This window comes from Rattus norvegicus, chromosome 1, assembly GCF_036323735.1.
Source record: "Rattus norvegicus strain BN/NHsdMcwi chromosome 1, GRCr8, whole genome shotgun sequence".
In the NCBI taxonomy this organism is placed as follows: domain Eukaryota; kingdom Metazoa; phylum Chordata; class Mammalia; order Rodentia; family Muridae; genus Rattus; species Rattus norvegicus.
The window spans coordinates 50,762,282-50,770,995 of record NC_086019.1 but is presented as its reverse complement, the minus strand read 5'-3'; the positions used below and the strand labels follow the sequence as shown (position 1 = coordinate 50,770,995).

Genomic DNA, 8,714 nt, shown 5'->3' with positions numbered 1-8,714 from the left:
ACTTCTCCTTTCATGGGTGTTTTTAGATTGTCCTATGATACACATGCACATGCGCAGTGCACACACACACACACACACACACACACACACGCACGCACGCACGCACACGCATGCACACACATACTTGTTCTTTTCTTTCCGAGTGTGGATGGATTAGTGTCATTAACACTGACTTCCAGTTGTATCCATTATCGTGCAAATGACACAATTTCTGTTTCTTAGAGGTGAGGCGATGCCACCCTGTACACATGCCACCTCATCTTTCTCCAGCCACTCGTCCACAGAGGTCTAGGCTGGCTCCATGCACTGGTGATCACAAGCAGTGATAACCACGGCTGTGCAGGTGCCTCTGTGGGAAGCGAAGGCTTGCTTTCTTCCGGTGTGCTGCTGGTCGTACAGTTCGTTAGCTACATGTTCTGTGCTTTGAGGAACCTCTGTACTGGTTTCCATAGTGACTGCAGAGACTCGTGCCCTAAGCGGCATCTAAGGGTCCTTTTCTCCCATGTCTTCCATTCACTTTTGACATGTATTTCTTATTTCCATACTTCTTTCATATATTCATTGGCCATTTATATGACGATATATGAAAAGTGTTGAGTTCCTTTACCCATTTATCAGGTGGGTTCTTTACCTGACTGGCAAATGTTATGGAGAATAAAGAAAGAACTCATGAAGGTCTAGGGCAAAAATCTCAGTAGAGAACTCACCAGCAGCCCCTGATATGTCAGATGCTCCTTGGCTGGGCTTCCTCCTGCTGGCATCCATGACACCTGCTTCCCACAGCCCATCCCTCAGACTTAGCTGTGAGTATCTCGCTCTGTCCACTTTTTGTGTGAGCCTTCCTGGGATCTTATCCAGAACACCTCCTCAGTTATGGGCAGCCATTATAGAGAGGGGTGCCATTGTAGCTGCAGAAGCAACTGCACCCCCAAGTGTGGAAGGGCACAAAGTCAATGTGAAAACAAGGAGGGGGCTTTGCTGGGGCTCCTCAATTGTCATACATCGTTTGGAATTCTATTACTCTGAGATGTTCTATACCCGTCCCTCTTTCATCTACCTTGTTTCCATAGATTCGTATTTTCTTTTCTTTTACTTATTCAGTTCTCACCCCCTTGGGAGTGATATGCACTGCGATGCCCCAAACAGTTTTATACTTTTCCTCCCATTTAGTCAGTCAGCTGTCCTTCTTCAGAGAAGGGAAACACACACAAAATGTAGAAAGGCAGGAATTCAAACTCAAGCCTTAAGAAAGAGGGGAAACCGGAACTGAAGCATTGAACAGGGAGTGGGGGGAAAGAGGAGGGAAAGAGAGAGAATATGGGGAGGGACAACACTACGGGTCATGTGAAGCTACCACCATGGAAACATCTTACTATATATACATATATGGAATAAATTTAAACAGAGTCAGCAAATAATGCCTCCTGACTAGTATCCATGGTATGGAAACGTATTCTGCACACTACCTGTCTTAGTTAGGGTTTTACTGTTGTGAAGAGACACCATGACCAAGACAACTCTTATAAAGACAACATTTAATTGGGGCTGGCTTATAGGTTCAGAGGTTCAGTCCATTATCGTCAAGGAGGGAGCATGGTGGTATCCAGGCAGGCATGGTGCAGGAGGAGCTGAGAGTTCTACATCTTCATCTGAAGGCTGCTAGCAGAATACTGACTTCCAGGCAGCTAGGATGAGGGTCTTAAAGCCCATACCCACAGTGACACACCTTCTCCAACAAGACACCTTCTAATAGTGCCACTCCCTGGGCCTAGCATATGCAAAATGTAACTTACACCCACCACCCCTAACCAAGATGTTATCCCAAACTAACAACTGCTTGCAAAAGAAAAATTGGTTTTCTCCAATGGAGTCTCGTTAGCTATACAAAACACACTTAAAAGGCAGGTCCCATGCCTAGCAGTAGATTGGCAATACAAAATGAACCCTGTGGTATTTTCGGAGACTTTTTGTCTCATACTGCCCTGTTTGGGCACTGTTTGAAAAAATCTTACTGATCCTTTACTTGGATGTTACAGTTTCTGATTCTGTGGAATTTTGAGTGTGACTATGTCTGCATGTATGTTTCTCCAACTTCTTTGTTTTTGCCTTTTTTTTTTATTCCGTTGTTGTTGCTGCTCTTTTCTTATTTGCTTGTTTTCCGAAGAAGGAGAGAAAGATGGCTTGGCATTAAATAGTTGGGGAGCTGGGGGGAATCTGGAAGAAATGAGGAATATATTGTAAGAAAAATTATTTTCAGTTAAAAAAGGAAAGCAAAACAAGTTCTGAAGCAACGGCGGTTGCACCTGGCCATGCCTTTTCTCTTGCAGGGAGACTGATATCAAAACAAGAACAAATAGGCATTAGTGGGAGACAACATGGAGGTTCAGACACCCCAACCCAAACTCTAATTCATGTGCCGCTCTTTGCTTTTATTAGCATCTATGATGGGGATGAATGTTCTACAGAGCTCCCCTGTTTAACCATGGGCTCTTCTACCCGTGCCCCAGTTCCCAAAATTACGACTATGAGACTTAATCAATTATGAATAAATGCCTAGGCTTTTCCCTGACTAGATCCTAACTTAATTAACCCACTTATTCTGTTCTGCGAGTTTCACGTGGCTGGTTGTCCCTCCTAAGTTTCATGCGTCCGTCTCCTCAGAGTTTGGGCCGAGTCTCTCCACATGCATGACTATCCCAGAGTTTTTCTCTCCCTTTCCAAACCCCCACCTCCTATTTCCTGCCCCAGTAATGGGCTGTCAGCTTTTAATTGACAGGTGGCGCTTCCCTATGGCACACAAAGGATTCTCTGTACACCCTTGACAACTGTGTTACATTTACATTTGCCAAGGGGATCTTGGCTGGAACAGAAGGTCAAGAGACTGCTCATTGTCCACTCAGGTCTACTAGCAAAGATCTCCTCACTGCTTTCTATGAGCCATTGATGATAAATGGTGACTGCTTGAATGCTTGAATCAGAATGGTCAGGGATGCAAACAAGGGGCTTTTACCCAACACCGCTGCTGATACACAATAATGTGCATTGCAAGGATTCTCTTCCCCGGGACCCGAAGAGAATTCGGTCCACCTTCTAAGACTCTTTGTAATTAACAGAGGGTTGGGGGAGCTGGGTGAAACATGGACTAGAAATAACTCTCTTATCCCTTTCCAAAGAAAACTTTTCAAGGCCCGTTGCTGTGAAGATAGCTAAATGGATAAACTGCACACTGTACAGGCCTAAAGACCCAAGTTCAGATCCCCAGAACTCAAAAGCTCCTTGTTAGCACCTTGCCAAACTGACTCAAGCATTCGAGCAGTCAACACTTACCATCGACCGCTCACAGGAGCTGTAGTGGCTACTCCTGGTTGTCAACTTGACTATATATGGAATGAACTATAATCCAGAATTGGAAGGCTCACCTGTGATCCTGATCTTGTGACTGGGAGATACAAATTTCTGACCTGGATCCTGGCATGGAGATCTTGAGGCATATTGGGTGTGAATTCCAGGCAAGGATCTCTAAGTCGAAGAGCACCTGGGACAGAGCAAGTCCCAGATGAGTTATGGTGGTGCACACCTTTAATCTAAGCCACGCCTTCTGCTGGAGACCTACATAAGGACATTGGAAGAAGGGAGATGCTCTCTTTTTCATTTGCCTGCCTTGTGGGACTGAGCCTCTGCTAGATCCTTGGACTTACATTCACAGCTGCTGCTGACCATTGTTGGGGAGTTGGACTACAGCCTGTAAGTCATCAGCAAATTCCTTTATTGTATAGAGACTACCCATAGGTAGTGACTCTAGAGAACCCTGACTAAGACAGAAGCAGTGAGGAAATCTTTACCAGAGACTTGAGACAGAGCAAGAGTGGGCAACGATGGCAGCCGTCTCTTGGCCTTCTGTCCCAGAAGTTAGGCACAGCAGTGTGCATCCATGATCTCTGTTCTTACTACAAGAGGTGAGGCAGAGACAGGAAGCTTGTCAGCTGTCTAGCCTGGAGTACCTGGTGGCTAATTACAAAGGAGACCCATCTCAAATAAAGTGGAATGTGAAAACTGATAAGTGAGACGGTCTTCTGACTTCCATGTGTGATGTGGCATGAACATACTCACCACACACACGTACACCACACACACACACACACACACACACACACACACACACACACACGTGCAAGCCCTAAAAATATTTTTTTATATTAGAAACTGTTTCAAACTCCAAAATTAAGCCTGTATTTTCTGGTTGCCTCCTAAGGCCATTCCACATCTCACTAGACATTAACATAAGTAATATTTAATAACAACAACACATGTATACAGGGACAAAAAGCTTCCTGATGATTTAGAGCAGTGGTTCTCAACTTTCCTAATGTCACACCCCTTTAATACAGCTCCTCATGCTGTGGTGACCCCAACCATAAAACTCTTTTGCTGCAACATCATAATTATAATTTTGCTACTGTCATGTATTGTAAATATCTGTGTTTTCTGATCTTAGGTGACCCTAGGAAAGGGTTGCTTAACTCCCAAAGGGGTCACTCCTCACAGGGTGAAAATCATTGATTTAAATCTGTCTCTAAATCCCCCTCTTTCTTTGCCTTTGCCACCTAGAGCTCTATACCCAGCCTGCACAGAGGCCGGGTGCAGTCAGAGGTAGTTTTACAAAGCCTAAATCAGGAAGTTAAGGACAACCAGGGGCTCAGTGGCTCCAGGACTCTTCCAAGAACTTTTCAGCCTATTATGGGGTGTTCCCTTTAGGCCCAAAGCCTGACATTTCAGGTGAGGAAGGAGTCCAGATGGGCTGAGTCTAGGGTAGACTAATGTCTCCTCTTGCCTTCACATTTATATTCAACATCTACTTTGACGATACATCAGAGTGTTGGAGTGTTTTAGTTTAAAATATTTAATGAAAACATGAAAAAAGAATAATACAGACAAAACATGGGAAAACAATGATCTCCCATAAAACCCTTCCCATGATTATTCCAAGCTTCTCTAAGCATAGAACGAGGAAAGGCTGACCCCACTCTCTACCATTGGTCACTTCTGTCACCTTTGGCGGCACCATATTCCTTTCTCAGGCCTCAGCTGATAATGTGTTTTCTTAGCATGAGTGAAGAAGCCCTTAGATCAAGCCCAGCGCCACATGAAACAGGTGGGGTGGTACACGCCTATAATGCCAGCACTCAAGAGCCAGTGGCAAGAAGATCAGAAGTCCATGGTCATTCTCAACTACATAACAAGGTCAAAGCTAGCCTTAGGTACCTAAGAACCACCTCCCTCAAAACAAAGCACCTCACTGACTCAGAATCTCCATGGCCAAAATTAAGGCCCTCCCACCCACGATCCCACAAGGCATCCTGCTGTAGGAGGATTGCACAGGGCACATCAAGCTTCTGTGCCACAGCTGCCAATGCAGCTTCACCCACCAGGGCTGACCCAGTGCATAGAACAACTCCCCTGAGCCTCCGTTCCCTTTGTAGAAAGGCATAAGCTTGAAAGTGGGCACCATTTCTCTCTCTTCAGCTCCAAGAAAGCTTCGAAAATGACTCTCCCCCAGAGTCCCTTCCAGCTGCAGGTGGTTCACATTTCTCAATGGAACGTTTCCCCAAAAACCCTAAGAATACTTGTTTGTCACATTGTTAGCCAATAGGGTCTTATCCATGGGGTCTGCAGTTGGAGATGCCCACATTCACATGTGAACCACGAAGAATAGGGTGACCCCCAGCCGTCAGTTAAGAACAGCAATTACAGAAACCCATGGCTACTTCACACATCCATTCCTGCATCCACACAGGCCATGTGCCCATCAGGAAGCTCTGAGACCAGTCTGGAACACCTGTCTGCACTTTTCTTTCTCATTACTGGTGGCTTGTTTTGCGTGCCATCCTCTGCTGTACAAGATAGCACGAGACTCTTGTTGTTTGTGTTTTGGGGATCATTTTGTTTTCTTCCAGTAATTCTAGCATTGCCAATGATCTGGTTCATATGAAGGGAGCTTATATATTTTGCTCTGACCCTAACCTGACAGACAGATACAGCCAAAATGCAGTTCCCATCTCCTTCTGCACCCAGTCCTTCTCAGATGTGTGGAAACCGGGTTCTGGATATCGGGAATTCCACTCAGCTGAAAAGCACCCAAAGGGACCTGGTCAAGGAAGCCCAAGTCTCTAGCTGTTATTTTGTAAAGCAGAGAGCCCCTCTCCTCCAATATCTGTGAATGATGGGGAAGTAAGACTGGATTGACATTCTTGAGTTAGCCTGACTGCTTATTAATTTGTTTATGAGTTTATTAGCACATCTTTATTAAGAATTCAGCACTCAAGGGATATGTAATTGGGGTTAGAGAGATGGCTCACCAGTTAAGAGCACTTGCTGCTCTCCCAAAGGACCAGAGTTCAATTCCCAGAACCCACCCTGGGTGGCTCACAACCATTTGTAATTCCAGCTGTAGAGGACCTAATGCCCTCCTTTGGACTCCTGCATACAAACTCCCACCACCAAACTCACATACACATAGTGAAAGCATAAGAAGAAAAAATTTTTAAAAGACTTGTAATTAATTACATGAAAAATATTTGTTTTTTTTTTTTAAATACACCAAGGTGTATGTTTGGCTTGGTTTCCGAAGTACTCCTTACTTGATTGTGAAATTCAGTATTTAACCGCAACAGTTTCCCTCATGATTCCCTGCAAGTTTTAAACACAGACCCGCAGGAGCACAGTGGCTAAGCTGCTCGCACCGAGAAGCAGCACCTCTCCCTAGGCACACCATTGCGTTATAAGACCGAACAGGAAAATTCTGAGGGCTAGGAAGCTGGAGAGAGACAGAGAGGCGTCGCTGAGGACTGAGGCTGGCAGCTCGGAAGGCCAGTTGTCTTGGGTCTTTATTAAGGCTGAAGAGCGTTGGTCTCAGAAGTGGGGACTATTGGTCCTCAGGCTGTCATAATGAGACACGGTCACCTTCAGGACAGAAAGGAGCTTACTCCTGCTCACATTCCATTACAGCTTGCTCTCCAGTTAGAACTCGTGGATTATATTTCAGTGTGAGAGACGCTCTCAGTTCAGACTGAATCAAAATATTGAACCTCAACCTCCAAAACTCATGTCCTCAAGGAAAAAAAAAAAAACAAACCTCCACATAATATATTATTACCTAACTAGGAGCTTACATCCGACTGAATTTTAATTGGGATATTTCGTTGTTGTTTTAAAAGTTATTCATTGCCCTTTGTCTAATACTTGCTTTGAGACAGGGTCTTAGGACATAGCCCCAGCCTGGTCCCAAACTGAGGCTCTTTGTGCTACGACCTTCCAAGGGCTGGGACTGCAGGTTCCTGTACATAGGGGGCCCAGGTGTATTCACTGCGGTTGTTTGGGGGGTTTACTCCCCTGCTGATGATCTCAACCTGAGGGTCATGACCCCACAGGGTTTGCATATCAGATGAGCCTCCATACCAGATATTTACATTACAAATTGAAACAGTATCAAAACTATATAATTACGAAGTAGCAGCAAAAGTAATTTTATGATTGGGGGAGGGGTCACAACAACCTGAGGAGCTGTATTAAAGGGTCACAGTGTTTGGAAGGATAAGAACCACTGGTCTAATCTGTCCTTTGATAGCAAACATTCAACCCCTAGCTTGGGCACTGAGTTCTGGGGAGAAGGATCTTGCCACGCGTGGGGAGTGACGGCCATCTTCCACACATTTCTGTTCTAAAGGAGCAGCAGATAGTGTTGACTATGGCCTGCCTTGAGGCCGGCACCCCCAAACAATCCTTCATTCTGCTCTGGTAAAAGCTGCTGACGGCACCCCTATGTTGTCTGGCTGGCTCTGTGAGTCGGCAGAGATCCAGCCTGACATTTGGCAGAGCTTCCTGGCCCACTGTGTCCAGTTCACCCTCTCCAGGAGTTTTAAAGAACAGGCAGGAGAGTAGGGCAAGGTCACAGTTTTCCTGAAATCTGGGTCAGGTTCAGCTGAGAGTCCTTGTGCCCTGACAAACATGTTCCTCCTGCACAGAAGGCTCCCAACCAGACCCGTTCCTAGTCCCCGTCTTTATTCCCACAACTGCACATCACAGCCACTTACCTGGCAGCAGCGGTCAGCACATGCTTTCGGTCCCTCCACACACGACGGGTGTCACATATCAGGCATGAAGATGACTAAACCGGGAAGGATCTTCAAGGGCTCACGTGACAGAAAAAGCTGGTTTAGAATGGCTTCTTCCATTTGACGATTCTATTATCACTTTAATTCCAAGGTTTTCCACCGTAGAGTTTCTAGAACTTATATTGTTGAAAGCTCATGAAGAAGTCTGTTTTATGCCATTCCCTGTGAATACTAGCAAGACACAGTCTTGGTATTTTTCAAATCGCCCACACCCACCGTGGAAGGAGCTGTTCTGTGACTCTCTAGGGCTCAGTTTCCCTGTTTAGACCACAGCACTGCTCTGTGTCGATACTGGCTGCTTTGTGTCGCTCGCGGCTAATCTCTGAGAATCTTTTCCATGACTGTCACTGCCAGCAAGTTCTTCTCTTGTAAGTCAGGGTCAAGAGAATATGGCGCTTGTGTTGTTGTTGCTTTGGTTTGTGCTTACGCTTAACTGTCTCACTGGCAACTCTTTGTCACCAGGGACCTTCTTGAAATGTCCTTTCCTGGCCCAAGAAGTCAACCCAACTGGAACCAACCAGTCAGGACATTTCTCATTTGCAT

The 8,714-nt window shown here is 45.5% G+C and overlaps 1 long non-coding RNA gene across 1 annotated transcript; it reads right to left on the bottom strand.

Annotated features, from left to right (window-relative positions):
• Positions 1-1,547: 1,547 nt before the first annotated feature.
• On the bottom strand, positions 1,548-8,420 carry LOC102553224 (uncharacterized). The gene is made up of 3 exons (XR_350004.4): positions 8,091-8,420; positions 3,420-3,535; positions 1,548-2,214 (listed from the first exon to the last, which is right to left on the bottom strand). It is a non-coding gene; the product is annotated as an uncharacterized LOC102553224 (long non-coding RNA).
• Between the last annotated feature and the right edge of the window lie 294 nt (positions 8,421-8,714).